This window comes from Alligator sinensis, unplaced genomic scaffold (assembly GCF_000455745.1).
Source record: "Alligator sinensis unplaced genomic scaffold, ASM45574v1 scaffold927_1, whole genome shotgun sequence".
In the NCBI taxonomy this organism is placed as follows: Eukaryota; Metazoa; Chordata; order Crocodylia; family Alligatoridae; genus Alligator; species Alligator sinensis.
Window position 1 is genome coordinate 643504 of NW_005842155.1, and position 9850 is coordinate 653353.

General features: G+C 41.5%; 1 long non-coding RNA gene across 1 annotated transcript; it reads right to left on the bottom strand.

The window, feature by feature from the left end:
- Positions 1-1342: 1342 nt before the first annotated feature.
- LOC102374987 lies at positions 1343-4763 on the bottom strand. The gene is made up of 3 exons (XR_324080.1): positions 4734-4763; positions 1655-1684; positions 1343-1522 (listed from the first exon to the last, which is right to left on the bottom strand). It is a non-coding gene; the product is annotated as an uncharacterized LOC102374987 (long non-coding RNA).
- Positions 4764-9850: the final 5087 nt, after the last annotated feature.

The following is a 9850-nucleotide window of genomic DNA, read 5'->3' on the forward strand; positions in this document are numbered from 1 at the left end:
CTGGAAGGGAGTACTAAGAAATACCGCACCTCCTGAGCTAGTTATGCTTGAGCTATGCCTTCCATACTGCCTCCAGACACAAGTACCAACCTGAGAGAGGGATGAGGGAGACACAGAACATGACCTTTTTCCTCCTTACTGTCTCTGAGACTAAGTACAGACAGTGAAAAAGCCTGAGGCTGAATCGATTCAATCTTCACAGGTTATCCTAAGCTATGTAGATTGAATTTATAAGCAAGAGAACAGACATTCACTTTTGATTCTGGAAATGCAGGCACATGCCTGCAGTGGCTCAAACCAGAAGCTGGGGGTTGCTAGAGCACACCTCCCTGTTTGACTGATTCAGACAGTTTGGGGCAAGGCTAGCCCACCTACCCTGCAAGAGGGAAACGGGGGAGTGGTGCAGGGGAGGTGCAAAGCATCCTGGAATGCTGGGGGACTGTGGGTTAACTTGAACTTGAACTTGGGGATCTTGGACAGTTAAGTCTAAAACTACATCCATCTAGGATTATCTTAAACTGGTTTCAGCCATTTTCAAAACGGTTTATGTGCACTTAACTTCTGTTGTGTTACAGATTCTAATCAGTTTCTGATTACTTATACCAGTTTATGAGTAATTTCTGTCCCTAATCTGAGTGACCTTCTCCACAGAGGAAACTAGATTTAGTAGACCCTCTTTACAGGGATTGCCATTTGTGATCTGCCACAGCAACAGGCAAAATCTTCTTGAATTCCCTCACTGCAGTCACACAGTGGCAGATCTCATGCTAGCTCTGAAAACTCCAGGGCAGAGAGCAAGAATATTTTTACAGCTAGATTTCAAATCATAAGGACAATTACCTCCTAAGAACATATAACCCCAAAACAATACTGCTCACCAAACTGTAAAAATGCAGACACACACATATGTATCATTAGTAATCATTTTTTTTTTAAATCATTGAGGAAGTCACAAGCCACAATTTCAATTTTAGAAGCATTTTTACTGATAACTTTTTTCCATTTTGGTTATAATTTGTTATACAGGGAACATGAGTAACAGACTCTCGGAAAATATCAAATAAAATCTATATAGTAGCATAATGAGATTTTCTATTAAAGGATTCTCTTAAAAGAAGTCAACTTCTATGAAGTGTCTTTCCCAACTCACACAAGTAGAATGACAGGCACTCTTTAGCTCTAATGTATGTCTTTGATAAGTGGACAGAGCTACATGCTATATTATGTCAGTTCTAAAGTCATCTCTAAAGTATTGGGTTCAAATCCAAAGGAGACTACACTTAATAAAAAGAAAAGGGTCAAACAGTTTAAGAGTTTAACTCAGAACAAACTAAATGCTGGGGTGCTGCCATCTAAGTTATTGGTTAATTTAAACAATTTAATTCTATAGAACAGCATGGCATGCCTGGAATTTTGATGAATGTTGAACTTCACTGCTGGATTGAAGGAACAAGAGTAATTTAAATTCTAGAGTTAGCCATTAGAAATAAAGCCCTGCTGATCCAAGTCCTATGGCAAAGACCTATAAATTTAAAGAGAATTTGAATCAGTACATTGGTGATAACACTGGGCTTCTGTTATTCCATTTTAATTCAACCTAGTAGCCAGTTTCCACTGTCAATAAATCTTACCTATTTGGCAAAATTAAACATACCTGGCTGTCTCTGCCCAAAAACTCCCTGCACTGGAAAGAAAAGGAGTTACAAGTTAGAATTGTGATCAAAGAGCTTTTGCATGAAATCCGTTATGTCAGATTCTCAAACAAATGAAAGAAAATACCTGCAGCAAGTTTACATACTGATTTCAGAGAAAAGGGTTTAAGATAACTGCTTCCATCCCGCCATTCTCAATGCACCAAGATAAAGCCCATTCCATTCACTGATATGTAGAAAATGACATCTACTTCCACTATAGCTGATAAGTTACGACTGTGAGCTCTTGATCTTTTTTAAAATGCCAATGAATACCTTTATAACCCACAACTCTGCACAGAACCAGCATGGACACCACCAATATTTTGTACATAAATGAATATCACCCAAGCATCTATCAGTGAGAAAGAAGGACCAAGAAAAAGCCATTGTGTCACAGATAGCCCAGTTTAAGCAGACCAAACTACAAGTTGAGCCAATGAGCAAATATTGGCAAACCATTCATAAGATCACTAGCCTGCCCTCTTATGTGTATCAGGCTCCTTTTCCAGTCCCAGCTCTGGCTGCACATGCTCAGAAAAGGGATTCAAACAGTTCCAGTATCAAGTGAAAGATGAGTTTAGTGGTACAGTGTTCATACAGTAAAGCTGATGCAATATATTTCTGTAGTATATCCAAGCTAAATTCTGCTCTATGAAGTTCATGTGCAATGTGCCATTAAGTTTAATGGGAGTCGCCCATATGCTAATAAGAGATTTGTGTCCATGGCATCCAGGTGATCAGTTTCTTGACCAGTTCAGGTTTGACCATGTTTTAGGATCTGATGTTGCTTGATCCTCTTTACATAAACAGGTAGGTCAAGAGATTAAACAGCAGAATGGGCAGGCCAGAATGAAGTCTTAAACAGGTAAATGTTAATGAGCAGAATAATTATTTCTGCTCTCTTGTTTCAGAAACTGTTTTCATATTTGTACAGCTCCCAGCACAATGAAACCCCTATTGCTACTGTGATATAAATCATCGTAATACTGAACACTGATTTCTACCATATGTTCCAAGCACAAAGTGTTGCTATGACATCTGGATTTACAGAGCTGACAAACTAGATCTGACTGTGTATCTGCTTTAACCCAAATCTATGCCAAAGGCTTTCTATTAAGCCTATTCACACACACTTTTCCCTGTGGACCTATGCAATAGGATGGATGAACAATGTGCAGCATATTCTGTGAGGAGGTAGCCTGATTATCCTGTCACTTACACCAGAGTGAATAATTTCGCTGGTGTCAATGGAATTTGCCCAAGTGAAATCAAAGTGGGAGAAGAGTCGAGCCCAGACTACCCAAAAGATAGGATTATTCACTGATGTTTTGATAGGCCTGTTCAACCACATGTTTGTGTGTGGCTATGAAATGTGGCCACAGGCATTTTTCTCTAAACATATGGAGGAAGAGCATCAATCTTAATGCTGCCAGACATTTTACACAGCATTCAGCCACAATGAGAGAATCTCCACCAGAGTGTATCATATCACATTCATGGAGGTACCTATTGCTCAACAGGAAAACTCATTACGACAGTTGCAATTATGCTGAAGCCTTCAGATGCACTCTTTCTTTATACCTTACCCTGTTGTAGCTGCCCCCAAGCACATCTGCCCTGGATAATAAATCCAAGAGTATATCTTATATAACAAAGAAGGGCAAAGGCAGGCAGGGGAAGAAATCACTGTATTCCAAAGATGAACGGTCACTAATTACTACCATTTGTACTGGCATCAAAACCTTGAAAGACTTCGTGCAGTACCATCCTTCTGTCCTCTGCTTAATCAATATCCCACGACACAGTAGGCACAGAATAGGTCTATGATAGAAATGAAAAATGGGATTGCTTCTATTTTTTTTCAATGGGCATGCTATCTACAGTAACTATGTTTAAGAAGAAAAAAAGGAGAACAAGATTTTACCCAGGCCTGATGGTTTGTACCTGATGAGATAAAGCTGTATAATTAATTAGAATCACTAACACAGACAGAAAGTGTGGTTTTCTGTTTAAGGAAGTAAAGCAGATCTCTGGGTTCAATTACCTGCTCTACCACAGGCTCCTCTATGCAGAAACTATCTGCTCTGAATCTCCAGATGTATCATAGAAATGTTCTTATTTTCTTAGCCTGTTCTGCAGGGCCAGAAGGATAACAACACATAGGTCTGAGTACTGCATAGCACCTAGTACACCAGGGTCCCATTCTCACTTGCATACTATAAATGCCACTATTAAAAAAAAGGCTACTACTAATACAGAATACGCTAACTCTCTGACAGTTTATTCATATACGGCCAGATTACTAATCTCTTACTCATGCAAGTAGTTCCACTGACTTCATTGGGACAACCCAAGAGCATAATAGCCAACCAGGGTGAGAAACAGCAATCAGGTCATTCAAGTGCAACATGTATACCCTGGGAAAGGCATTCAGGGCAACCCCTCTCTGAAGATTATCCTCCAGTACTACAATAGTCAATGAAACCTTAGGTCAGTAGCTACAAACACTCTCTGATAGCTGTCTGCTTTCACATTTACATTCTATATTGGACATTTCTAAATGTAATGCATTTCTGTTCAAAAGTAAGGATGCCAATGATACAGTTGGGGTATCCTTCATATATTAGCCTGGCCATTAATGTCTAACCCCATGCTTTCATGCTGCAGGCTTGCTGGGCTTCACCCAAAAATCTGGGTGAAGAATATCACATGGAGAAAAAAGATGGTGCTTGGAACTGGACTGGCAGAAGTGCTAAGCATCCCCATCCTCAAATGGGGGTCACCAGGAGATGCATTCACCTTTAACAAACAGTCCCCCGCTTCGCATCCAAAAGGAGGGTTTCATTGGGTATAAATCTCTCCAGTAATTACAAGTAAAAGCTTGGCAACATGTCTCAAAGTAAAGTTGGCATCTCTTATTAAATCTCTTTTCCTCATGTCATTGATTTCCACCCCCTGATAGAGCCAGATACCTACTGGCTCATGTGGAACAATTTAACTGTCAGTATCGGAGCCAGAAAAATATAAAACTTCACTTACTTTTTTTTCTTCAGTCATTTACTCTGAGGAAAACCTGAAAAAAAAATTAGAATACAGTTATAGCCTTGTGATAATTGTAAGACACACACTTCCCAAGCATAAATGTTTTAGGCATTCAAGAAAAAGAAAAGAAAATACACTGTCAAAAAATGTCAGTTGCTTGTGGTGATTTATTTCACAGAAACGTGACCAGAAATTTAAAATCCAAGATTTCTCATCTGATAAGAATTCCAAATCCTATCTACTAAATACCAAACATTGGACACTAGCTTGGGCTTCGAAGATAAAAGTAAGGGTTTAGACAAGGCAGATTAGCTTTGCAAACTAAAATCCTTCCTTTACATAAAATAAATTATTTGATAAAAGATTAGGCTGTTTACCAAGAATAAGCATTTGCCTATAGCATTTTCTTTTCTGCTGAACATTGCTCTAGCCTTTATGGAGCTTCATGTTGAAGCAAATGTGTTGTAAGAGTGCCATCTAGATGCAGAAATCACAGCAAACCCATCCTGTTGTTTTTCTCCTGAAGCAAGTACAATTTCAAGAGGGTTCAAAATCTCTAGTTTGAAATCATCATGGCTGTAAACTGTACTGAAGTCAAAATTATACAAGGAATATGCTTGGGCTGTTTTTCTTTTTTTCTTCTTTTGAAGAAAAATCTGTCTTTTCTGCTGATATTTTTGGCTCCATACACCCCCACTTACTGCCCACACACACCATGGGGAAGCTACTGTCCTGTGGATTACAGATGCACACAAGGTAAAATTCATTCCTGTGTAAAAAGCAACACAAAGATTATACTCCACATATAAAGGGCTTATATAGTCCATATATATTGTTCTAGTTCTATGCACAAGAATGAATATCACCCATGGAGTAAACTATTTGGGACAGGAACCACACCCTCCTTTTAGTCTGCACTGCATCTGAAGGCATGATGGGAAACAATGATTTATCAAGAATTTTCATATGAGAGGCAGAGGAAAAAGGAGTCTTTCCCTCTGCAGTGTTGACAGCTCTTGAAATGTTATTGCAGGTCTCATGATACTTAGTCCTATTCTCAAAGGCCCAGCTCTTTGTGTCATGTAACAGATAGGGACCTGACACTTTAAGGAAAGGAAGTTTCTAGTGCTCATGATCACAAAGAAGAGCTTGCAAATCTGAGCCTTTAAGTCTCACATAAAAAGTCCCAAAAAGTAAATAAAAAGAAAAAAAATCTTACTTTTATTTACAAATCTCAAAGTTTGAGTCAAATCTGTGGTATTGGGAGGACATCGATGATTTATTTTAATACTTGGGTTGGTCATACTACAACAGCTCTAAGGCATTGTTTCTCAACTTTTTACAACTGCAGGCACCTCTCACTAGTTTAAGAAGCCTTCTATAACTTTGTGAATTGAGCAGCACCCCACTTAAAAAACTAACTTATTACAGTGCTTACATCCTTGCAGAAGGGAAAGGCAGTGAGGATGGGGGTGGCCAGGCAGGGACTGAACCTGAGCCTGCACTGATCCGTTTTATTGCCTCATCCCTCACAACGCCCTTCAAAGGGTCTTGCAACACCCTATTTGAGGATCACTGCTCTAAGGTTTTCTATGATTTTAAAAACCATCTGAAAAAGACCACACTGCTCATGGTGTTAAATTGGCTCTCTCCTCCTTACCCTTCTTATTATCATCCCTTTTTCTCTTATTGACATTCTCCATTTACTCCATTAATGTATTAGAAGAAAGGCTTCTGTGTATTTGTGTCACATAGCTGTTCACAACAGGTGAAATGCATTTCAGCTCAGAGATCCTGCTTAAGAGTCCTGCATCACCTAGCCGCCATGGTGTGTAGGACCTCATGCGGTGCACCCTCTGCACTGAGGCACACTGCTAGTGCAAAATGAAGAGGACAAGCTGACCAGGAGTAAGTGGTTCCATACACACCACACTCCTGCAGCCTACACACGTCATCAACAGAGCTGCAGATCCTATTCAGAGCTGCTGCTGAGCTGCTCTGTGCCAGCTAGAAGGAACTTGCTCAAAAGGGCACCCTAAGAAAGGTTATAGATTGCTCTGTAACCAAGGAGCTCTGACAGACATTGTGCTCTTGAAGGCATAATGAATTCCTGTTCTTGATGCCACACCAGCCAGCACTACAGGCTGTGGCTAAATGTCCTACACTGCATTCTCTGTTCTTGCCTTTTGCTTTCTCACCTGTGCTATTAGCCCCAGAGGGCTTCATGCTAGTGAGTGCCATTGTCTTGCCTTGCTCTTATCCAATAGGGAACTTCTAGAGAGCTGAGAAAGCTGGAAACATGCTGGTTGACAGCAGTCTGCAACTCCCACACAGATTTTTTTCCAACTCATTAGAGCATGCAAGAGCTGCAGAAGTCAAACAGCTTTTCCCTGCTCCAACTACTCCAGTTGTCTGCTCCAACTCAAGGCAATTCTAACCAAAACTGCCTTTGCCTGACTGAGCTGTGCAATGTTATCAGGCACTTCAGAAGTACAACCAGGGCCAATCTGTGTCCAACACCCTAAAAGCCTGGGAGAAAACAGGATTCCCTCTGGAGACCTTTGGAGGGTGAATATAATGACCTTGTTACAAAGTGTTGACCTGAACCAGATCCTCTCTTGAGGTATTCTTTTCTCCCTGACAAAAAGGAAAATTTTGGCCTGAAACAGCTGTTCAGTCTTTTCAACTTTCTTCAGGGCAGAGCTTGTTAGGAGGAATGATCTCTCAGGGTTAAAAATTCAAAGAAGGGTATTGCCGCTGAGTCTGAATCCTAAGGGTGAACAGGACTAGCACAGCAATACAGCGAGATATAGCCCTACCAATGGCCACAAAACAGTGTGATGTCACAAGGTAGTCGGTAATTATTGGCCTGAAACATGATCTCATAACAGTCTCTCACTTGTGTAACTCCCCTGGTTTCTCTACAGTTCTTCTCAATTTACATTAGCACTAAATGAGATCAGTCAGTCCCACGATGGAGTATGGCAGGATAATGGATAACATAATGTCCTAGACCTGCTAAGTACAGAACTGCAGTTAAGAAGGTCATTTTCAAGTGAAGGGAAAGGATATAAGTAGACAAGAATTAGGACCAAAAGCCCAAAATGATGCAAAATACAAAAGAAAGACTCTCAGACAAGTGAAACCTCAGTTCTGCATAGGAATAGAACAATGTCTAGGAGACATAAAATCCTCAGAGCAACTGTACAGTCCTTGTCATGCAGAATGAGTACAAGGTGCAAATTCACTCATTTAAGTGCACTTCCTTATTCTAGAAAGTCCTAAAAGTCACAACAGGGTTTTTGATAATGAAACAGTTCTACATAGAAAGGCCCGCATATTTCTTTTGCAATGGGTTTTCTGTTTGCTTCTAGAGCTATGTACAGGCTGAAGATCCAGGAAAAAATACTGGCCCGTTGACCCACTAGATGTGGATCTCCCTCAGGGGAAAAAAAGCTAATGTTTGCCTCGAAGATATATTTTTGTATTTTGTTTGGCTTCAGTTTGACAGCAGCAGAAATGATCATGCCGAAACAGCCTACCAGCCCTGCAGTTCAAATGCTGAAGAGAGCTCATTATCCCACGTTCAGCAATCGGGAGCCATATCTCATCACCCTTCTCCTGACCCATGCTATTCCTACCTGTCCAAGGAAGAAAACTAATTTACACCACTAACAGCAACAATCTTCATTCATGAGTTTTGTTTTGTTCTGTCTGGGAAGGGAAGAAGGGCACATTTTCATCATTTTTAAATATGAAATTTGTATGATCTTCAAACAACAATCATACCTTAAATTTGTAAAATGTCCACATCAAACCAAATTAAACTGTTCGCTGATATAATACATTCATGAAAACAGAAAATAACTTTGCATGGGAGAGGGGGAGGGCAGATGACTTTTGCCATTACAAGTAAAATGAACAATTTAGGCCTTTAGTCCTGCTAATTCACATGTGATCATGAACCTGACTCCACTACTGTGCATCTCTGCAGAGTAATAGGGATCACATATAGGTGTAAAAGGTTTCAGAATTGTTATCCATGCTGGAGCATAAAGTACCGAATGGTCTGAGTAGAGGGGCCAGGAGTTAGATATGGGGTGGGCAATTAATTTTGGGTGAAGGGCAGCTTAATGAGTTTTGGTGAACTGTCAAGGGCTGCATGGGGAACCCCACCCCTTCACAGTTGCCTCACCCCCTGGACACCATCTTGGGACCAGAAGTTCCATCCCTAACCCCTGATCTTTACCACCGGAAGTCCCTCCCCTTGCCCCCTGAAAATACTCCTTTTGGGAGGGCGGGGGTTGCCATCTTAGAACCAGAAAAAACCCAAATCATACACTAAAACTCAAACACCTACTATAACACATTTTAATTTTATTACAAAAAATATTTTTGTCATTATTTGTGTTTGTATAGTGTATATAGAGGGGATTGCATAATAACACACAAATAAATTCTTAGTCTTGTATATTGTGGGGGGGTACACATGCATGGTGGTGTCTGCATGGTACATGTGTGTGTATATGTGTGGTGGTGTATGTGTGTGCATGTGTGCGACGCATGCATGTATGGTGGGGTGTGTGTTTGTGTGTGTGTGTCTGTGTGAGGTTCATGTGTGTATGATGTGTGTGTGTGTGTGTATGGTAGGGTTTAGGGGGCTGGGGGATTTGTGGGGGGGCATAGGGTATGGTCTGGGGTTGTGTGTATGTGGGGGATTGTGGGGGCAGGGTGTGGGTATGTGGGGTTTGTGGTGTGTGACGAGGGGCATGGGGACCCTGCATTGCCCCAGTGATGCAGCAGCAGGTGAGCCCCCCGCTCAGGGCACTCATGCTGGTGCCTCACGGGGCATGGCTCCACCCAGCGCTGCACACTGCAGTGAGGGGCACAGTTTCTGCCCGCCCCCCAAAGGAAGGTGCCTGGGGCTTCCCTCCCATGTCGCATAGCCCCAGCAAGGAAGGCAGCTGGCTCCACTGTCCAGGGCTTCCTTCCCATGTCCAGTGAGTGCAGGGAGTGCTGGCGATACAGACAGCCTGGCAGAGACTCTGCTCCTCACCACACTGTGCAGCACTGGCCAGAGCTGTGTCCTGCCAGAGGCCTGCACCCCTGAGCAC